Genomic DNA, 24,774 nt, shown 5'->3' with positions numbered 1-24,774 from the left:
TTAAATTTTAAATCCGCATATTCAAAAATTGAAGTTGATATTTAAAAAAAAATTTTGTAAGTATTAAAATTGAAAAATCAGTTTAAAGTGCGATTAATTAAAGAAAATTGTACTTAATTATTAAAGAACTGAAAGGAAAGAAGGAAGAGATAAAAAATCTCTAATTAATTAAAAGCGAAAAGTCTTTTAATTTTGAAAAATTGCTCTCGAAGGGAAAAAGTAAAGATTATCAATTGTTTTCAGAGAGACGAGCCTCTACCGAGTCTCCCAGTGCCAAATCTGGAGTCTACCTTGCAAAAGTATTTGGCCCAGGTTGAAGCTGTATCTCCAAATAATTTAGAGAAGACTCGATCTCTCGTGAAGGCATTTTTAGCTGGACCTGGGCCAAAACTCCAAGAACGACTTCTAGAACGTCGGCAACTTACGACGAATTGGGTGAGTTATTAATTTATCAATTTCAATTATCGAAAAAAAAATCCACTCCATTTTTAAAGGAAAAAAACCAAATAATTCCCCCCTCTTCAATATTTCCCCAAAAAGAAAAGAAGTCCCCACAGAATTATTTTTTGTACCATCTCAATTGTCATTAAAAACAGAATTGTTCCACCTTTCATTATTTAGTTTCCAATTCTCGTTTCTATGCACATTTATTTTTTAACAAACAAGAAACTTTTCCTGTATTTTTATTTTTTTTTTCCAACGAGAATGACGTCAAATCTAAACACTGCAATCGTAACACGAAACAATATTTGCAAACAGAATCAAATTTCGCGCTTGATGACTTTAACATATATTTTTATTACATACTCGAGGAAAAGAGGTGAAAAAAAAATTGTTGACTGGAAAATAAATTCAAAAACTTTTGATGTTTTTTTGTTTGTTAATTCAAAAAACATCCTCTCACACCTGGAGGACAAAAAGGTGTAAATTTTACTAGAGTAGTTAAAAGTAAACTTTATGCGAGAAAACTGTACTGAAACATTGCAATTTTGATTGCTCTTTGTTTTCCAAAATACAATTAAAATCAATATTACCACAAAGTTTGAAATGTAAATTTATAATATTAAATTTCAAATTCAGTAGTACGAGTCAAGTTTGGTCAGACGTACTCTCTAATTTGAATGAGTTAAAATTAATTTAAATTAATTAATTATATTAAAATTATAAATTATTCAATATCATATAATAAAATAATGATAATAATAATATTTAATAATAATAAGTCATTAACTATCATTTAGTAAAACATAAATAATTTTTAGCTATAAATTAACTATGAAAGAATAAAATAACTAACAAATTTTATACTTAATTCCATTAGTCAATTTTAACCATTTTTTTATTTTTCCACAAAAAATTAGTTATCTCTTTACAAGCTTCACACTTAATAATTAATTTTAAAAAAAGTATAAAAAAAAATTCAATTATTTTCTAAATTTTTATCCTAAAAATTACAATTGTATTTAAAAGTAAATTTCAACTGTAATTCGTTTTCAAATCAATTCTTAATAGAAAGTTCAACTGAAATTCAAATATTTAAATTTAAATACGAAAATAAATAATATATTTAATAATAATTCAATGTTTCTAAAAATTTATCAACTTTTTTTAAAATAATTGAATTTATTAGAATTTTATTATTTATGGAAATAATTGAATTCTTGTGAAGAATTTTGTTTAATTTTTTTTTAAATAATTATTCTAGTGAAAAACTTTATTGTTTGGGAAAATAATTGAATTTATGAGAAGAATATTATTATTTATGAAAATAATTGAATTCTTGAGAAGAATTTTATTTAATTCTTTTTAAATAATTGAATTCTCGTGAAAAATTTTATTATTTGGGAAAATAATTAAATAATTGTGAAGAATTAAAGAAACAATTCAAGAATTTATCAATTTTCTAAAAAATAATTGAATCTCTAAGAAGATTGTTATTAATTATGAAAATAATTGAATTCTTGCAAGGGATTATATTTAATTTTTTTTAATAATTGAATTCTCGTAAAAAACTTTATTATTTGGGAAAATAATTGAATTTATGAGAAGAAGTTTATTATTTATGAAAATAATTGAATTCTTGCGAAGAATTTTATTTAATTTTTTTTTTAAATAATTTAATTCTAAGTGCAAAATTTTATTATTTGGGAAAATAATCGAATAATTGTGAAGAATTAAAGAAAGAATTCAAGAATTTATTAAATTTCTAAAAAATAATTTAATTTCTGAGAAGAATTTTATTATTTATGAAAATAAATGAATTCTTTCCAAGAATATTACGTAATTTTTTTTTTTAAATAATTGAATTCTGGTGGAAAATTTTATTATTTGGAAAAATAATTGAATAATTGTGAAGAAATTTTATTAAAATTTTTAAAAATACTTAATTGAATTCTTAAAAAGCATTTTAATATTTATGCAAAAATAATTGTATTCTTGCCTGGAATTTTATTTAAATTTTTATAAATAATTGAAAAATTTTATGAAACATTTCAAATAATTCAATTCCTGTGAAAATTTTATTACTTATAAAAAATTGAATATTTGCGAAGAATTTTATCAAAATTGTAAAAAAAAGTAGTAAATAGTAAGTTTTAGTAGATTAGTGCGAAGTCTGTCTCTTTACTAATAACACAGGCACACAAAAAAAAAAAAGTTTCGTGGCCGAGACACTACAGTAGTATATTTCCATGTATTTTTGGCCGCTGAATCCGAATCTGAAGTCCGAATGCTCAAATTGGTTCTTTTTTTTGAGTTATACTCAAAAAACGACTCAAAACACGAATTTGAACCAAAAAAATTAAAAATTTTTTTTGTGAGACATGACAATAGCATATTTCCATGTATTTTTTCCCGCTAAATCCGGATTCGAAGTCAGAATTGACAGATGTGCTCAAAATTTTGAGCTAAACTCAAAAAACGACTCAAAAAACCGAATTAAAATGACGAAAATGAAAAATTTTTTCTGTGACACTGCAAAAGTATATTCCTATGTATTTTTTCATGCTGAATCCGAATTCGAAGTCAAAATTGACAGATTTGCTCAAAATTTTGAGATAAACTCAAAAAACCACTCAAAAAAGACTCAAAAATCCGAATTAAGATGAAAAAATTTTTTATGACACTACACTACTATATTCCCATGTACTTTTTCCCGCTGAATCCGAATTCGCAGTCAGAATTGACAGATTTGTTCAAAATTTTGAGATAAGCTCAAAGAACTGATAAAAAAAGCGATTTAAAATAAAGAAATGGCAATTTTTTGCTATGACACTACATTACAGTATTTCCATATATTTTTACACTCGGATCTCGCATTTGAAGTCAAAATTATTCTAATGGCTCAAAATTTTGAGACACACAAGAAAATCTGTTAAGTTACAAAAATTAAAGTCAAGAAACTCTACTTTTCTTGCTAGTACACTACATTAGTATATTCTCATGTTTTTACATCTGCTTCTAAATTCAAAGTTAAAATTATTAAATTGGCTCAAAATTTTAAGTTAAATCCAAAAATGCTCAAAATTTAATATATTGCAAAAGAGTTCATTTTTTTGGTATTCGGTAGTGTATTCTCATGAATTTTATATACGCTGAATACAAATTCGAAGTTAGAATTATCAGAATGACATAAAATTTTTTAGAACTCAAACCCTGGTTACAGGTACAAGCATGCATGTTTTTGAGCACTTTTAATGAAATCCAAAATTTTGAGCCACTTTGAAAATTCTGACTTTGGAATCACAGTGAAAAAATACATGGGAATACACTAGTGTAGTGTCATAGCAAAAAATTTCCTTTATTCATATTAAATTACATTTTTATCAGTTTTTTGAGTATATTTAAAAATTTTGAGCAAATCAGTCATAAATCTGTCAATTCTGACTTTAAATGCGAGATCCGATATGGAAATACTGTAATGTAGTGTCATAGCAAAAAATTGCCATTTCTTTATTTTAAATCGCTTTTTTTATCAGTTCTTTGAGCTTATCTCAAAATTTTGAGCAAATCTGTCAATTCTGACTGCGAATTCGGATTCAGCGGGAAAAAGTACATGGGAATATATAGTAGTGTAGTGTCATAAAAAATTTTTTTCATCTTAATTCGGTTTTTTGAGTCTTTTTTTGAGTGGTTTTTTGAGTTTATCTCAAAATTTTGAGCAAATCTGTCAATTTTGACTTCGAATTCGGATTCAGCATGAAAAAATACATAGGAATATACTTTTGCAATGTCACAGAAAAAATTTTTCATTTTCGTCATTTTAATTCGGTTTTTTGAGTCGTTTTTTGAGTTTAGCTCATAATTTTGAGCACATCTGTCAATTCTGACTTCGAATCCGGATTCAGCGGGAAAAAATACATGGAAATATGCTATTGTCATGTCACAAAAAAATTTTTTAATTTTTTTGGTTCAAATTCGTGTTTTGAGTCGTTTTTTGAGTATAACTCAAAAAAAAGAACCAATTTGAGCATTCGGACTTCAGATTCGGATTCAGCGGCCAAAAAGACATGGGAATATACTACTGTAGTGTCTCGGCCACGACACTTTTTTTTTTTTGTGTGCCTGTGTAATTAGTTTCTTTTTACTAATTTCAGAAAAATTGAATACTACAAATAGCAACAAAGATCTTTGTTGCTAAAAATTACTTATTTTTAGCTAATTTGAATTTAAAAGAGTATTAGAAAAAATTTAGATCTTTGGTAACAAATTTTCGTATTTGAGTAGTAAACGAAGTTTTTAGTCAGACAACGTATCTAAATGCCTTCCAACGCTGCTTCAGTAGTAATAGACACAGTTTAGTCAGACGGTCTCACACATAACCCATTACATATTCTATTCTATTTTTTAATTGCAAAATTTTAATTGAATACGAAATTAAAACTTTTTCAATTTTTAGAAAAAAAAGGAAAAAATTTTATTCAAAAAAATGTTCTGTTACATTTATTTACGAATTTCTTTAATTGTAAAATTATTCGGAGCAATCGCTATCTTCTTGTTTTATAATAAATTAAAAATGACCGAGTAATAAAATCACTGTTTTATGTTATAAGAATATTATTACAGTAACTTTTGCATAATTATTTTTATCATTTAAAATCAATTATTACTCTACAGAATTTTAAAATAGTTTTTAAAAAAATAATTGAATTCTATAAATAAAATTTATTATTTACAAAAATAATTGAATTATTATGAAGGAGTTTATAACAAATTTTTAAATAATTGATTTCTTTCGACTAATTTTATGGGAATTCTAATTTAAATAATTGAATTCCTATAAGAAATTTTTATTATTCATAAAAAGAACTGAATTCTTACGAAGAATTTTACAAAAAATTTTTTAAATTAAATTGCAAAAAGAGTTTAAAAATAATTAAATTTTACAAAGAATTCAATTAAAATTTTTGACAATAATTGAATGTCTGTGTGGTATTTTATTAATTTTTTTTTTTAAATAATTGAATTTCTAAAAAGCATTTTTATTATTTATGAAAATAATTGAATTCTTGCGAAAGATTTTATTGGAACTTTTTAAAATAATTGGATTTCCAAGAAGAAATTTATTACTTTAAAAAATAATTGATTTCTTGTAATGAATATTGTTATTTATGAAAAATAATTGAATTTTACAAAAGAATTTTATTAAAATGCTTCAAAATAATTTAATTTTCTGGAATAATTTTGTTATTCATTCACATAATTGAATTCTTGAGAAGAATAATTGAATAATTGAATGTTTGTTAAAATTGAAATCTCATAAAGACTTTTATCGACAAATTTTTAAATAATTGTAATTCTTTTGACGAATTTCAATAAAAATTTTAACAATAATTACATTTTTCGAGGAATTTGATTAAAATTGTATAAAAAATAATTAAAATCTTGCGATGAATTTTAATATTTATGAAAATAATTAATTTCCCGAGAACAGTTTTATTATTTATAAAAATAATTGAATTATTGCGAAGGAGTTTATAAAAAAATTTGCAAATAATTGAATTCTTGAGAAATTTCTATTATTTATGAAAATAATTAAATGTCTGCGTACTATTTTTGGGAATTTGAAATTGATTCGAAATTAAATTGAAGTTTAGGGAAGAATTTTGTTATTTATAATAAGATAATTGGGATTTTGACGAGAATTTCTTTTTTAAATTTAAAATGCATTTATATAGTTCTGATTTAGAGAATACGAACTTAGATTTCAAGAGAGTGCAGCCGATAAAATAATCTTAAAATCAAAAAAAAGGGGATAAAATTCGAAGGGAAAGAAATGCGGATTTAGAAGAAAAGAAACCTAATGAGTGTGGAAAGGGTGACAAAAAACAAACAGCGAGAAAGGAAGAGAGATAAGTAGCTTTCGACATTAAATATTCAGGCGTTAAAAAATGACGATTCAAAGCCTAGGAATAAAAAGAGAGAATGAGAGTAAAAGTGAAAGAGAAAAAGAGAAAAAAAAAGAGTGAAGAAAATGCAGTAGCAGAGTACAGCAATATATGTATATGAGATCTTTCCGGCTAAGTGGCACAACACCATTTTCGTTTCAACCCCCCGATGCCTCGGGAGACTTTACCTCCGGTATAGACAGTATGAACGTGTACCCATCTCTCGAACGGCGTTTCGGTCTCCGTGACTTTTGAAATCCCCTGTCTCTCGATCCCATGGGATACTTTCTATGCGTAGTATTGCCAGCCAACCTTTTTGCCTCATGCCTACTGCACCATAAGCCTCCTCCCTCCTTCCACCTACACATTTGGCCAGAGACCCCCATCTCGTACATAAATAAATAAATAAATGGATTTACGAGGCCCAGTAGTAAAGCGAGCACTACCCACACGTTATTGTATATTTCTCCACATGTCTATATGTGTTTGTATTCTCGATATATATTCGAGGGACGAATCACCTCCCTTAGAACAATAAAAAATATTTTTCTTCTCAGAACAATTAATAGCACATGTCTATTTAAAAAATTGGTAAATAATTGAAATTCTGGGAAATTTTTATTATTTATGAAAATATAATTAAATGTTTGCGTAGAATTTTATTATTATTTCTTTAAGGGGTTATTCTGGTCTAGAGGCCTCAATTTTAAGGTGTTTTTCCGAGTGGGATAAAAAAGAAAGTTTAACATTTTTAATATTTACTTTTTTTGCAAGTTGTTTATTAGTTGTTTATGTTCAAAGAATACAGAAAAAAATTAGGAAAAAAAATAATCAAAAATTTTTGAAAGTTATGAACTGGTGAAGCGGGAATTGAAAAAAATTCTTGTTGACACGATAACTCAAAATCTACTCAACCGATTTACTTCAAATTTTGCAGAAATGTTCTTTGTATATCTCTTTATGGTCGGAACCTTGGATTTTGAAAAATATTTTTTTTACTATTTTTAAAAAATTCAAAAAAGTTAAAAAACAGAATCAAAAAACACCATTTTTTTTTAAATCGTCGCCATTTTGCTAAAAAAATTTTATTTTTTCTTTTCCAAGGTACCGACCATAGCGAAGCCTTTAATAATCAAGAATTTCTTTGAGTTTTTTGTTTTAGAACATTACAAAAGTCTCCACACTGTCAACCAGTACTCGCTTTCTTTTTTTCAGTCCCCACTTCATCAGTTTATAACTTTTAAATTTTTTTATTATTTTGTTTCCTAATTTTTTTCTGTACTCTTTAAACATTAATAAACAACTTGCAAGAAAAGTAAATACTAAAAATGTTAAACTTTCTTTTTTATTCTACTCGGAAAAACGCCTAAAATTGAGGCCTATAGACCAGAATACTCCCTTAAATAATTAAATTTCAGCGAAGAATTTTACTGTTTATAAAAATCAGGGTATTTAACAAGAATTAAGAAAATAATTCCCTGACTTTTCCCTGACTTTTTCCCTGACATTTTACTAATTTTATTTCTACTTTCTCAGGACAAAAATATAGTAACAGACATATTTAAAAATAAATTAATATCTAAAGATAGAAATAAACGACAATAAAAATCTTCTAATTTTTGTTAGATTAAAAAAATTTTTTTATTCACAAAAATTTTAATTTTTGTATAAATTTTTAGAAACATCACTGATCTTCAATGAAATTCTCTGACATTCCCTGGCAACATGACCGTTAGACACCCTGTAAATAGTCTCCACCATTTAGTAAAAAATCTAAATTTATTAAAAATTATCAAAAATTCAAAAAACCAAATTTCTTAAAATTCAACATTTTCTCTTCTCTTTTATGGCATTCAGCTTTAATATTTTTTGCATCTTAAAAAACACTTTACATATTTAAAAGTCCCTACTATTTGGTAAAATTTTGAAATTTTTTAAAATTATCAAAAATTCGAAAAACCGAATTTCTTAAAATTCAACATTTTTTATGCTCTCTTATGTCATTTGGCTTGATTATTTTTAGACTCTTGAAAAACACTTTACTTATTTAATAGTCTCCAACCTTTGGTAAAAAATTTTAATTTATTCAAAATTGTGAAAAATTCAAAACACCGAATTTCTCAAAATTCAACATTTTTTCTTCTTTTTTATGTCATTTGGCTTCATTATTTTTGGGCTCTTCAAAAATACTTCACTTATTTAATAGTCTCCACCCTTTGGTAAAAAATCTAAAATTATCAAAATTTATCAAAAATTCAAAAAACCGAATTTTTTAAAATTCAACATTTTTTCTTTTCATTTACGGCATTTAGCTTCACTATTTTTGTGCTCTTTAAAAACACTTTACTTATTTAATAGTCTCCAACCATTGGTAAAAAATTTAAATTTATTAAAAATTATCAAAAATTCAAAAAACCGAATTTCTTAAAATTCAACATATTTTCTTTTCTTTTATGGCATTTAGCGTCAATATTTTTGGGCTCTTGAAAAACACTTTACATATTTAAAAATCTTTACTATTTGGTAAAAATTTTGAATTTTTTAAAATTATCTAAAATTCGAAAAACCGAATTTTTTAAGATTTAATATTTTTTCTTCTCTCTTATGGCATTTAGCTTTAATATTTTTGGGCTCTTCAAAAACACTTTACATATTTACGCAGTGTGTCTAACAAGGATCGAGAAAATAATTCTTTGACTCTTACCCTGACTTTTTACTAATTTTATTTCTGTTTTCTTGGGACAAAAATATGGTTACTGAAATATGTAACAATAAATTAATATCTAATAATAGAAACATACGATAATAAAAATCTTTTAAGTTTTGTTAGATTTAAAAAAAAAATTTTATTCACAAAAATTTTAAGTTTTGTATAAATTTTTAGATATTTCCCTGACTTTTCAATGAAATTCTCTGACATTCCCTGAATTTCCTAACTTCCCTGATCGTTAGATACACTGAAAGATAATTGAAATTATGACAAGAATTTTTTTTTAATTTTTGAAAATAATTGAATTTCTGGAAAGAATTTTGATATTTATCATGATAATTGATATTTCTCTAAGAATTGTGTTAAAATTTTGGAAATAGTATTAAATACATATTAAAAAAATCAAATAACTTTAACAGAATTGAAATTAAAATTGTATTAAAAATAATTGAAATTAAAAATAATTTGATGAATTTTATTATACATGACAAAATAATTGAATTCTCGCGATGAATTTTATTAAAATTTTTTAAAATCCTAATTAAATTCTCTTAAAGAATTTCTTTGAATTTTTTTAAAAGAAGAATTTTACGAAGAATTTTACTTATTTATAGAAATTATTTTTAGAAAATTTTAAATTCTTTTTGAAATTAAATTTTATGGAAATTTTTTAAAGTAATTAAAGTTTTTCGTGTAATTTCTATTTAAATTGAATTAAAAATCATTTAATTTCTGCAAAGAATTTTGGTATTTATAAAAATAGTTGAATTGTTTCGAAGAATTTATTAAAATTTTAGAAAATAATTGAATTTCATGGAAACATTTGAAAATATTAGAAACGTGCCGAGGAATTCAATTAAAATTGTTTTGAAAATAATTGATTTCCTGCAAAGAATTTTACTATTTATAAAAATAATTGAACTCATGCGAAGAATTTTACTATTTATAAAAATACTTGAATTGTTTCCAAGTATTTATTAAGATTTTAGAATATAATTGAATTTATTAGAAATATATTGAAAATTTCTTTAAAAATTAAATTCTTCCGAGGAATTCAATTAAAATTGGTTAGAAAATAACTGAATTCCTGCAAAGAATTTTATTATTTAAGAAAGAATTTAATTCTTTCGATAAAATTTTATTAAAATTTTGTTGAAAATAATTGAATTCTTGCGAAGAATTATATTAAAATTTTGAAAATATAAACAATATTATAATTTAAATTTATTATTCAAGTAAAATAATTGTCTATAATTAATAATACTATCAATAAAAATATATTATTTGATATTCTTTTTATTATTTTTTGGCCAAATTGTCGATAACAATAATAATGATAAACACTAATCCATTTGTCTTGATGTAATAAAATTTGGTTGAACTCTTGATATAAATTATCTATTTTCCATTTGCTTTATAGTTTTTTTTCCAGGCGTTAGCATAACCATCCATACTAACTAAAGAAGAGAAATTATCATATGATTATTTACATTATTTATTCAAATATCTTCACTTAATTATTTTCAATCTCTAAATCAATAAACCGCAAAGTCATTTACTATAAAACCAATAAGTCCTAAAGCACTATCAAATCAAATGCATTTTTCCTTTAATTCAATCTATTTTTATGCTTAAAACAAAAAATGTGCAAATACTTTAGGTGTTAAAATCAGTTTTCTAATGTAAAAAAAAAAATAAGCTATAATATTTTTTCTTTGACTAAAATTTTAGTGAAAAATGATTCAATACTAGTTCGATTTTCTTCATTAGAATCAATAAATGACTTTGTCTTTTTTTATAATAAATTTATTTCAGTAAATATTAAAATAATTATTTTTCAAAATAAAATGTTTGCAGAATATATATCTTCTATTTTAAGTAAAAAAAATTTCTGCACTGATACTTAAAAAAAAATTTCTTGCAACTCACTTGCTTTCGCTCCAAAATTAAACATCGAGAATAAAATCGAAATCAATAAAAAAATTAAAAAACCAAAGTTTTTCATTATGACAATATAATACTAAAAGTAGAGAGAACAAAGCAATAAAATATACAATTTTTCTTCTTTAACTAAGTAGTAACTTAAAATTTTTTTCTCTCTTTATACAGGAGAGCTTATGCGTTTTTTTAATGGCACTATTTATAAACGTTCAGCCACTTCGACAACTTTTGACATTTAATAAATTTGCACTAGTAATAATAATTTTTCACAACAATTGCACTAATAATTAACAGAAAATTTACCAAGGAGTTTTTTCCATCTATTGAATACAATAATCTTTTTAAGTATATTTCCAATGTCAGAAAATGCATTGTCACAGTTAAAAAAAGCAAATAAAAATATTTCATTTAAAATTTATTTGTTTACTTCCAGTTAACCTGATAAGCTAATGGTAAAATGCAAAAATTCTTTATCAGAAAACTACAAAAGTTGTGTGGCAAAAAAATATTTTTCAATATCAAATTCTATATTTTAGAATATAACTTAAAAATTGTTATATAATTATTAATTTTTTATGTCAATTTACGTTAATTATTTCTTATCTAAACTATAGTTATATTATTTATCAAAATGCTAAAAATTTAAAAAAGCTAAAATTTAAAAATCATCTCTTATTTTCAATCATTATTATTATTATTTTTTTTGTTTTTTCATTATTATTATTATTAATTATTTTCAATTTATTACTATACAACTATTATGATCCATTTTTCTCCAGTTTAGATAATTGAAATTGATGTGGTGTAATTTCTTTTTTTTTATGAACCCCATTATGCTATTGTATAAATTTATATAGTCATCGTGACGAGGTACTTTTTCTTCTTCTTATTTTATTTTTTTTTTACTTCACTTTTAATTCATTTTGTCATCGATTTTTTAGTCGAGACGGCAGTTCCGACTTTATTCACTCGATTCCCGAAGGGCCATCAATGCACACTGTAGGCGAGAAACTTCAATTTGACGGTATACATTCGAAAATACATTTTCGTTTCTTGCGATCAAGGGCAATGGATAAGGACTTGCCTTTATATAAATCCAAGTCGTCAAAGGCTAAAAGCAATCTTGGCAAAACTACCTCGACAATTGCGTCTCTTTTCTCACCTACATGTGTACATCTATATTTACAAAACATCACGCAAAAAAATATAAAAATTATCCTTTCATATTTTTATCCCATATTATAGAAAAAATCAAATTAATTCAAAAATTGATTTCTTCATTTGTTAATTTTTTCTTTATACTTTGGAATTTGTGAAATCGTTCTTTTTTTCAATTTTTACGTATTTTTGTGGGTCAATTCTTGAAATTCAGTCCAAATATTTAATTGAACAATATTTCAGGCTTCATAAACTATTTACTACTTTTTCAACGATTTGCTACTATTTGGATACTTTTTTTTACATTTGTGACAATAATAAATACTTTTTTTCTTTTTTTCAGAATTTAGACTGCTTTAAATCAGCTAATAATTGAAATAAAAAATTATTCTCGAAAATTTCAATTATTTTCTCAAATAATAACAATTATTCTCAAAAATATCAATTATTTTCCCAAAAAATGAAAATCTTGGCAGAAATTCAATTATTTTCAATATCTACTATTATTTAATAAAACTTACTAAAAGAATTCAATTATTTAAAAGAATATTAATAAAATTATTTGTAAACATTCAATTATTTTCATAAATAATAAAATTTTTACAGAAATTCAATTCATTAAAATACAATTTTCATTGGAATTTTTCGAAAAAAATCAGTAATTTAAAAGAATTTTTAAAAATTTCTTCTCGGGAATTCAATTATTATTTAAAAACTTTAATGCATAATCTTCGCAGAAATTCAATTATTTTGACAAATTTTATTAAAATTCTATACATAAGAATTAAATTATTTTCAATTAAATTTTAATTAAATTCGTCAAAAAAATTTGTAAGAATTTAATTATTCAAGTAAATAATAAAATTCTTCGCTGGAATTCAATTATTTTCATAAATAATGAAATACTTTAGATAAATTCAATTATTTTGAATATAATTTTAATAAACGTCTTCGCAGAAATTTAATTACTTTCATAAATAATAACATTTTTACAGGAATTTAATTACTTAAAATACAATTTTCATAAAACTTTTCGAACACACACTAAAAAAAAAGTTTTACTTTCAGCCTCTTTTTGAGGCTGAATTTATGATGTAAACGGAGTCAGCCCCGTTAAACAAGGACAGACTTATGTGAAATACATGGGCTGAATTTAAGGTGTAAACGGAGTCAGACTTTTTTTTCCTGTGCAAAATCAACTATTTAAAAGAATTTTTATAAAATTCTTCTCGAGAATTCAATTATTATTTAAAAATTTTAATGCAATTCTTCGAAGAAATTCAATTATTTTTACAAATTTTATTAAAATTCTATATATAAAAATTGAATTATTTTCTATAAAATTTTAATTAAATTCTTTAAAAAAATTTGTAAGAATTCAATTATTCAAGTAAATAATAAAATTCTTCGTTGGAATTCAATTATTTTCATAAATAATAAAATACTTTAGATAAATTCAATTATTTTGAATATAATTTTAATAAACTTCTTCAAAGAAATCTAATTATTTTCATAGATAATAAAATTTTTACAGGAATTCAATGACTTAAAAAGTTAAAATACAATTTTCATAAAATTTTTCAAACAAAAATTTAAAAAATTTGATTCTTTGCAAAACTTAAATTATTTGCATTAATAATAATACGTTTTACAGAATTTCAATTATTTTTTATATAATTTTAAATGAATTTCTTGAAAAATAAAATTATTTTTAAAAATTTTACTAAAATTCTCCAAAAGAGTTCAATTATTTTTAAAAATTTTGATAAAATTCTCTCTAAGAATGCAATTTTAAGAAATATTCAATAAATTATTTATTTTTATATTTAAATAATTGAATTTTCGTAAAACTTTCTAAGAAGAATTGATTTAAAATTGAATATCAATTGAAAATTTAGTTTCATAATTAAATATTAGAAGTGTTGTATTATGGATTTTTAGAAATAATTAAATTTTAAAAGATTTTTAAATCGTAATTTTTGAAAATTTTAATTGTTGTAAAATTGTAACAACATTCAACTTTTTATTCTTTAAAAAAATTTTATATAAATTAAGTTTTTTTCTTAAAAAATTATTAAAGTTTTGAATAATTGTAATTAAAAACATCATAAAAAAAATTATTTAATTTTGGAAGAGATACACAACTTTTCTTTTACAATTAATTAACTAATTATTAAATATTAATTAATTAATTACAACAATTTTTAGAAATTGTTAAATTTCTAAGAGATTTTACACAGTAATCAATTAAAATATTGTAATTGTAATTTCTGTGGATAAGTAAATAAGTATTTTAATATTTTTAACAAAAATTATTCAATTTTTAAATATAATTTAATTTGAAAATGTGAAAAAATATTCGTATTTTGAAAAATTGGAATTAAAACGTTTTGAAGAGACTTGTTGAATTTCCGTACATTATTTTTAAAAATTAAATTATATTTTCAATTATTTAGAAATATTTTTTAATTGAATTGAAATAAATTGTACATATTTAAAAAAAATTTCTACATTAAAAAAGAATTTTTAGATATAATCGTATTTTTGTAGAATTTAAAATTCAAGTTATTAGAAGTATGAGGAATAATGTAAATTTCTTTTGATGAAAATTAGAAAAAAATGTAGAAATAATTTTTTTTATTTTTCTGAATCATCTAAAACGAGTTGTTTTTAGTCGACAAATTTAATTTTTCAATATCTACTTTTTTTGGTTCTTAAAGCTACTTTTCACTACTTTTTTTAAAATTAATTATTGAGTGCGAGGCCTGATATTTTTAATTCAAAACACTAATTTTGTTAAATGCAACAAACTTAAAATAAAAATCTTCTTTTCGGTAACTAAATAAATGTTACGCATTATTATTAAAATGAAGCAAAGTTTTACTTGAATCAACAAAACTGTTTTATGTTAATTAATAAAAGAGGTTAATCCAACAGTTCGGTTCAGTGAAATAATGAAATAAACCTTAGTCGCTTTTTCATAAAATTAATTATATATTTGTGTAAAAAATTACGAGTTGTATTTATTTTGCGAGTTTTTCATAACAATTTTATGCTTTTCATTAGATACACGGTACATTAGTCGGAACATGTGTTGAAAAGCAGGACTTAATTCTGGTCGAGAATTTTACTAGCCGCAGGTTAATTCGTGCGCTTGTGATTGGAATTAAATTTGCCGGGCTTTGGACTACGGAACACGGCAGTCGACTAGGCCGTGGATGAATAATGAAAGTTTCAATGAAATTTTCCACTTCGCCGCGGGGTACCGTAATATTAGCTTATATATACCCCTGGTCGCACCGTATACCACAGGATAAGCTCCAACTCTACTTTTGCCACCCTTTATGGACGCTTTTATATAGATATATATCTATATACGTGTATAGAACAAGCGTCGCGCGATCTCGCGCCTTTAGGCGAGAGATAAAGAAAGATACGGAAACTGACGCGAAATCCAGAGGGAAATGCCAAGGATGGTAAACGCGAACGAAAAATAAAAGCAATAGAGAGAGAGAGAGAGAAAGATTGGCGAAAAAAGAAAACAGGGGACAAAAACGACAGAGAGAAAGAAACAAGTAAAGGGGATGGTTTTATTATGTCCTTGGTATTCAAGAGCCGTTCTAAAAACTCAAAAGAACTTCATTGCAAACGATTTAAAACATTCCATTCGCACATTTTACCAATAATTGACTTAAAGAAGAAAAAAGTTTCAAAGGTTTAGAGATTTTTCTTTCCAATCCGTGTACATGGAGTGAATTTTTCTAAATGAGGGTTGTCATAGAAATTTAATTTTCTTTTTCCCTGACTTCCGAACAGAATTTTCACCTTTTCCTTGACCATAAAGAATATTCTATATAATTTACTTTAAAAATTATTAGATAGTCAAAAAAATGTTCCATTTCATTTGTTTACGACTTTCTTTAATTGTAAAATTATTTAAAAACATCAATAGTTTTATTTAAAATAAGCAATTAACTAATATAATAATTAAAAAAAAAAAAAAAAAAACTATAATAATCTTTCTATTTCATTCTTTCATTCTGTCTGTCCATACTTTGAAATTAGTTTTTGTGTATGCTTTTGATTTTTGTTTCTTTAAAAAATATTGTTTGACAGATCGAAAAAAAAATCATGATTTATAATAAAACAATATTTGAAATTAAAATATATAAAAAAATTATGATTAACAAATACATTTTCTTTATTATATGCTTTTTTCTATAACAACATTCGTTTGACTGATCAAAATTAAGCAAATTTTTCTCCTTTTTATTTATAAAAAAATAGAAAATTGTTAATTGTTAAAAAATTATAATTAAGAAATAGGAAATATTTTATGCATAATTTATATTTCTCAATAACAATATTGTTCAGAAACTCATTTTTTTCTTTTGGAAAAGAAACATTACATATTCTATTCCATTTGTTAATTACAAATTTTAATTGAAAAAATGAAATTAAAACTTTTTAAATTTTTAGAAAATAAAGAAAAAAATTTGACTCAAAAAAATGTTCTGTTACATTTATTTACGAATTTCTTTAATTGTAAAATTATTCGAAAACATCAATAACTATTTTTTTTTAATAAATATTTAAATATTATTTTCCATAGGAATTGAAATTTTTCAAAACATTCAAATTCAAATCTTTTTAAATTCATTAACTTATAAGAATATTTTTATGAAACATGAAGATAGCGATTGCTCCGAGTCGAAGACTCGGAGTGATCGATTTCTTCATGTTTTATAATAAATTAAAAATGACCGAGTGATAAAATCATTGTTTTATATTATAAGAATATTATTACAGTAACTATTTCAAAATTATTTTCATCATTTCAAATCAATTATTATTTTCTACAATTTTTAATTATTTTTTATGAAAATAATAGAATTCCTTAAGAAAAATTTTATTATTTATAAAAATAATTGAATTATTGCGAAGGAGTTTATAAAAAATTTGTAAATAATTGAATTCCTGAGAAATTTTTATTATTTATAAAAATAATTAATTGTTTGCGTACTATTTTTGAGAATTTGAAATTTATTTGAAAATAATTGAATTTTGGGGAAGAATTTTGTTATTTATAAAAATAATTGGGATTTTGATGAGAATTTTTTAAAAATTCTAATTAAGAAATAAATGTTGTTTATTATATGTTTTTTTCTATACCAATTTTTTTTTGACTGATCTAAATTCTGTAAATTTTTCTCCTTTTTGTTTATAAAAAATAGAAAATTGTTAATTGTTAAAAAATTATGATTAATAAAAAAGAAATATATTCATTTTATGCCTAATTTTCATTTCTCAAGCATAATTTCTATTTCTTCATTACAATTTATTGTTTTAATAAAATTCAAAGTTTTTTAAAAATAAAAGAAAAAAAGTTTATAAATTCTATTTGTCAATTACAAATTCTCATTGAAAATGATATTTATTAAGATAATTGATTTTTTTCTAAGAATTGCGTTAAAATTTGGTAAATAATATTAAATACATATTAAGAAATTCAACTAATTTCAACAGAATTAAAATTAAAATTGCATTGAAAATAATTGAAATCATGCAATGAATTTTATTATTTATGACAAAATAATTGAATTATTGCCAAAAATTTTATTTAAATGTTTCAAAAGAATTGAATTTCTGTGAAAAAGTTTGTTATTTTTTAAAAATAATTGAATTCTTAATAAGAAATTTAAAATAATTAATTTTTTTTTGAAATATAATAAATATTCTGAAAATTTTATTTTAAATAATTGAATTCTTGTGGAAAACTTTATTTGTGAAAATAATTGATTTAATTTGAATTAAAAAATTTTTAAATTCTATTATTTTTAAAGTTGATAATATTATTTAAAAAAGTAAATAAGAAGTTAGAATTGTTACTAGTAAAATAAATAAACTCTGAATTCGAAAACAATGAATAAAACCAAAGAAAAAATTAACTACATAAAAAAGAACAATACTAAATATTAATATTAACAATAAGCAATAATAAATTGAAGAAGCAAAAAAAAAATCAACAATATAAAAAAAACTGTATTCAATAGCAATAATGAATAAAAAGAAAACAAATTTTTTGTTTAGAAAAACATTGAAAATAACAGAATTATAAGAGAAAAAGAAGACAGTTGAGGAGAAATATTTTTGACTAAAAAACAAAAGAGTGATGATAAGTGGGAAGTGTGTAAGACTAGAAAGCACGTTTTTTTTCATGAAAGGTAAAACAAAATGGGAATGGAAAGAGCTATAAAAGCTATTGGGAGTGGCTGTTTGATATATATAACGAATACACCTACAGAATGGAAATAGTACGTGTTCGACATTTTTCTTGAAATCCTTTGTAGAAAATAAAGATATAGAGCAAAAGCAATAAAGAAGAAAGTAATGTTTTATGAAATTGAACGAGAGCTTTTTCTTCGAGATTAGCGAAAATGCAGCTTCTTATAAAGTCCCTTTTTATTTACTATATAAAATACACTTTGAAAATAATTTATACTTCAATAATTTACTCGACTCATCAAAATAAATATTTAATATTTATAATTTTATAAAATAAATATTTAATATTTACAATTTTATAAAATAAAAATCTAATATTTAAAATTTTATAAAATAAATATTTAATATTTAAAATTTTATTAAATAATCCAATTTAAAGTTTCCCTCAAAGCAGATAATCATTTGCTTTAATTTCATAAAATTTTAATTAAATTTAAAGTGAAATTTGTCAAGTCTAATTTAATTTTTTTAGACATTATCATGATTTCTATATCTTGAAATAAGTTTTCATTTTTTTATATATATCGCTCCCTTTTCCTCGATTGTAATTTATTTTAAATTATAATATAAGAAATATAATAAAAATTTATATTTCTGCGACTGTGATTTTATATTTCCATTTTCCCTTCAAACCCCATTTTTACCATAAATGTAAATTATTCACTTGGTAATTGATTCCAATTATGCAAAATCGATGCTGAATTTTTACTTTAATAACTTTCAGCTTACATTTCTCTCATTTAAAACTCAAATGAATGTGATTTTTAAAAAAAAATTAGTCTAAAATTTCAATTTTAATTTAAAAAATTTTTTTCTTTAAATAAAACTTTTCTATTCTTGAATTTTTATTTTATTCACATTTTCTCTCTTAAAATAAGAACATTTAATGTTTAATATTAAATTATATGCATAAAATTAAAATAAATTGCACTGTACAAAAAAAGCCATTTATTCTGTATAAAAAAAAAATTTTTTTTAATTTACAGCTGGAAATTTTTTTGTATAAAAATAAAATCTTATTTCAAGACCAAAAATGTGTTTTTAAAAAAACAAAAAACTAAATCTTCAAAATGATCTAAATTTAAAAATTGTCTAATTAATTTTAAGAAATTTCTCCAATTAAATTAAACTTAAAAATTACAAATTAAAATTTCCACTCCCTAAATTTAAATTAGCAAAACTGTTTACTGATTTTAATTAGTGACTGACTTTTTGCATTTAAATTAGTAAATTTTACTAATATGTAAGTAGAAAATACAATTTATTAGTAAAATTTACTAATTAAAAAGCAAAAAGTGAGTCACTAATTCAAATTACTAAATATTTTTACTAATTTAAATTCAGAAAGCAATTTTAATAAAGATCAGAATTTAAGAATAATTTAACTTAAAACCTCTTTTAAACTATCGAAAAGATTCAAAATTTGTGTCAAAATAACTAAAATTTTTAGTCATTATTTTTACTAGTCAAATGTGAATATTTTTGCAGTTATTTATTTACTACCTAATAATTAATTATTTTCTACTACTAATTAGTCTTTTTTTATTAATAATTACTTATTTTTTACTGATTTCTGAAGCTAAGATTTTACTAAAAATTAATTATTTTTAACTACTTTAGATTTAGAGAATTCTTAAAAAAATTTTTATTAAAAATTAGCAATTTTTTTAATAAAGAAAACAACTTGTAAGCAATATTAAAATTCAAAGTACAGTTTTTAATTATTTTTTCAAATAATGAAAATCTTCGCAGAAATTCAATTATTTTCAATATCTACTATTATTTAATGAAATTTACCAAAAGAATTCAATTATTTAAAACAACCTTTATATAAAATTCTTTGCAAACATTCATTTATTTCCATAAGTAATAAAATTATTACAGGAATTCAATTATTTAAAATACAATTTTCAGTGATTTGAAAAAATCAAGAATTTAAAAGAATTTTTATAAAATTCTTCTCGGGAATTGAATTATTATTTGAAAATTTTAATGCAATTCTTCGCAGAAATTCAATTATTATTTTTACAAATTTTATTAAAATTCTATACATAAAAATTGAATTTTTTTTAATAAAAATTTAAAATACAATTTTCATAAAACTTTTCGAACAAAATCAACTATTTAAAAGAATTTTTATAAAATTCTTCTCCGAAATTCAATTATTATTTATAAATATTAATAATTGAGTTCTTTTTGGGAAATTTTATTAAAATAGTAGATATTGAAAATCAGTGAAATTAGAAAAATTTTTGAATATAATTGAAATTAGGACAAGAATTTTTTTGACATTTATGAAAGTAATTAAACTTTGGAAAAGAATTTTGTTATTTATAAAGATAATTGGGATTTTTATGAGAATTTTATTTCAAATTTTGAACAAAGTTGAATTTTTATAGTGTTTTCAACAAAAATTTAATTTAGAAAATTTTTAAAATCTATTATTTTTAAAATTGTTAATTTTATTTTTAAAAAAAGGTAGTAAGAAGTTAGCCGCGCGAATTGTTGCTAATTATGTTTATAAATAATAATACGTTTTACAGAATTTCAATTAATTATTTTTAACTAATTCAGGTTTAGAGAATTCTCCAGAAATTATTATTAAAAATTAGCCATTTTTTTATAAACAAAACAACGTGTAATCAAAAATATTAAAATCTTATGTATTATATTATTTAGTTTTTAAAAATCCATTCAAATAGTTGTTCGAATACAGTAAACTATAAGATATTAAAAAAAAAAATTGCAGGTTATTAAATTAACACAAAAGAAGATTTTGTCAATTTTTTCTATTTTTGAAGTGGATTTTACTATAACCTACGTTCAAAGTACATTTTTGTAAGAAATTAGTCAAATTTACTTCGAACGTATCAAAATTTACTTCGAAAATAAAAGTTGATAGAAATGCGCAGAGCTCCTCACAATTTAAGTTTTACCATGAAAGTATAGTAAAAGTTACTTTATTTATTTTTTCCATTTGTGTTAAAGCATTACAGCTTAATTTTAATCCTAAGTCCTAAAATAATACCTTCCAATTTTTTTGTGTTAAACTTAAATATATTCTTCGTGTGTAGAAACATTTTCACGCTTTATTTTCCACTGTGAAAAAAGAAAACTTTCCAAAGTCGCTCATATATATATCTTAATTGTGTCGAAATAATACAAAACACAAAGTAAACGTATATATAGAGAGAGTAGAAAAAAAAGTAGCTAATCCCATAACGAAGAAGAAAATCGCTTATGGGATAAAGGAGGATAGGAAAAAGGCCTAACTTCTAAACTACATGCGGATGGAAGCAAGAAAATGAAACCACCCCAAGTTCGTAACTTTCCTGACGATTCCCCAAGGAGACAGGAAAGAGAAATATGAAAAGGATCGAGGGGGAAAAATATATATATTTCTCGCACAGACTTTTCGCTGTACACGGCAGTAAAATAAGTTTTCCTAAATATATCTCTATATATATGTAGGTATCGTATAACACTTGCATGCGGCAATGTTTAAGACTGATGGAACGTTGACTTTTCCCTTCGCCTCTATCCCATTTCCACCTACTCTTGAGTTTTTCCTATAAAAGAGGCTTTAGCGCCTTCTGTTCGATAGAAACGATAAAGGAGAGAAGTCTTCAAGTAAATCGATATCCTTGCGCTCAAGGAGGACTCTTCTTTTTCTTTTCTTTTTTTTTTTATTTTATTTTCCACCTATTTTCAAAGGCATCTCCCCATAGGGAGAGTAAGAGAGAGACCAAAGGGTCCTTTGTCGCTTGAGATGCTCCTTTTTTCAGAATACCTTTTGCACATTTTGTTAGGTCGTGTTAGGTGTCTAAAAAGGGAACCTTTAAGGCTCCTCAATTACTAGTAATCTTTTTGCCAGAGTAAAAAAAAAACTCAGGAAGACTGATCGCTCTCAATCTTGTTTCGGATGAAAGCTACTAATGGGGTCATACATAATTTATTTCGGAAAATAGATCTCTTCTTTATCTCACGTCTTTTTTTTTTATTCAAACAACTATTTAAATTATAAATAACATGAATATAATATATAATATATAAATAATCATGAATATAATATATATTATATAAATAATCATGAATATAATATATAATATAAATAATAATAATAATAATAATAATAATAATAATAATAATAATAATAATATATAGATAATAATAATTTTTTATTAATGTTAAATGCGAATTTGAACTATTCACTAATTCAGATTTAGAGAGAAATAAATAAAATATTATCCACAACAATATAGATGAGAATTAATAACGAATAAATTGTAGCGCATATTAGAGCATATAAACGGATTAGGAAAAGTTCAAAGTAGAGTATTTGAATGTTGATTGTACAATTATTTTAAGTAGTAATTCACGGCTCTCTTGACAGTAAAAGGGGAGAAGAGTTTTCAAAACGGATTATTGCCACGCTGTACTTAATAGTACCGAGATGCCTTTGATCTTGAATAAATCGTATTTTCCTCATCACGTCAAGAATCTCCGGCTTGTGCGAGCGGATCTTAAAAAACAAATATTAAAAAACCGCAAAAAAAATAAAAAAAAAGGAAAACTTTTTTAAAAAAATTTCTCGAAAATACACAACACTAGCCATTTAAGATTTTTAACATAAGAGTTCAATACTTTTGTTTATATAATTTAAAAAAAAGACTGAATCAGTGAAATTTGATTGATTTTCAGTTACTCTATTCTAACGATTTAAAAACCAAATTTTAAATAATTAAAATTAATTTATTTATTTATTGTTTTACAATAAATGTTATTTAGTCAAAAATTAAAATATAAAATACTCTAAATTCTATGTTTTCAGATTTGCGGAATACAAATTTCAAGTCAGATAATTGATAATGAAAAGTCAGGGAAAGTAAAATTAATCAGGGAAAGCAGAGAAAAGTCAGTGATTTTTAGTAAAAGTACTGGAAAAAATTGAATTTTAAAAATTCATGAGAAAACCCTGAATTTTCATGTTTTTTTTTTGTTTGCCTCGTAAACTATGAAATTACCACGAATTTTAATACAAAACCTTGAATTTTTTCTATATCAGACAATAATTTCTTTTTAAATAACTTAATTTTACAAGAACTATCATAAAATTATGACTTATAAATTATTTAATGAATAATTTCTACAATTTTCATAAATACTAGATTAATAAAAGAATTTTAGTTAAAAATACTAAAAATAATTGAATTTTTCTAAAGTTACAAATAATTCCAGAAATTCAATTATTTTCAAAAGTAATAAAATTTTTCGCAAAAATTCAATTACATTTAAAAATTAAAAAAAAATTCTGATCATTTCAATTATCTTTAAAAATAATAAAATTCTTCTCCAAAATTCAATTATGTTCAAAACTTTTTAAAAAATTCTCGTTAAAATTTCAATTATCTTTGGGGCCATTCAAGTATTACGTAAGCATATTTTTCAGGTTTTTAGACCCCCCCCCTCCCCCATGTAAGATTTTTTATATGCATTAGCGCCATTTTTTCTAATGGAAATAAGCAATAGCTAGACCCCCCCCCTCCCCCTTAAATGCTTACGTAATACTTGAATGGTCCCTTTATAAATAATACAATTCTTCTTCGAAATTCAATTATTTTTAGAAATAGTAAAATTCTTCACCAAAATTCAATTATTTTTATAAACTTGAATAGAATTCATCGCAAGAATTCAATTATATATAAAAAAATGTAACAAAGTTCTTTTCAAGAGTTCAATTATTTTTAGAAATAGTAAAATTCTTCACCGAAATTCAATTATTTTTATAAACTTGAATAAAATTCGTTGGAAGAATTTTCAAAGTAATTATTTTCAAAAGTAATAAAATTCTTCGCAGTATTTTAATTAATTTTTTATACAATAATTTAATCAAATTCCTCAGAAAAATGTAATAATTCTTAAAAATTTCATTAAAATTTGTCAAAGGAATTCAATTATTTAAAAATTTATCGATAAAATTCTTTATGAGAATTCAATTTTAACAAACATTCAATTATTCAAAAAATTATTTATTTTTTAATTTAAATAATTGAATTCTTCTAGAATTTTCTAATAAAAATTGATTAAAAAATGAATTACCGAATAATCGATTTATATTATTATTTATGAAAATAATTGAATTATTGCAACGAATTTTATTACAATTTTTTTCAAATAATTGAATTTTTGTGAAAATTTACTACTTTTAAAAAAAATTGAATTCTTGCAAGAATTTTTGTAAACAATTTTAAATTTTTTTTGAAAAATTCCATGGTAATTTAAATTATAACAAAA

The 24,774-nt window shown here is 22.7% G+C and overlaps 1 protein-coding gene and 1 long non-coding RNA gene across 2 annotated transcripts in view; one reads left to right on the top strand and one right to left on the bottom strand.

Moving 5' to 3' along the window:
• The window catches only part of LOC122506246 (vesicular acetylcholine transporter-like), a 148,117-nt gene that overhangs the window by 86,604 nt on the left and 36,739 nt on the right, over nt 1-24,774 (top strand). Inside the window, exon 3 of the mRNA XM_043618325.1 lies at nt 244-435. The gene's annotated coding sequence lies outside the window, so the exon portion shown is untranslated. The remainder of the gene's footprint in view (nt 1-243; nt 436-24,774) is intronic.
• Nucleotides 10,375-11,191, bottom strand: LOC122506248. The gene is made up of 2 exons (XR_006301988.1): nt 11,026-11,191; nt 10,375-10,553 (listed from the first exon to the last, which is right to left on the bottom strand). It is a non-coding gene; the product is annotated as an uncharacterized LOC122506248 (long non-coding RNA).

Source organism: Leptopilina heterotoma, unplaced genomic scaffold (assembly GCF_015476425.1).
Source record: "Leptopilina heterotoma isolate Lh14 unplaced genomic scaffold, ASM1547642v1 Lhet_4, whole genome shotgun sequence".
Classification (NCBI taxonomy): Eukaryota; Metazoa; Arthropoda; class Insecta; order Hymenoptera; family Figitidae; genus Leptopilina; species Leptopilina heterotoma.
Note: the sequence above shows the minus strand (reverse complement) of the source record. Positions and strands in the feature narration are given on the sequence as shown.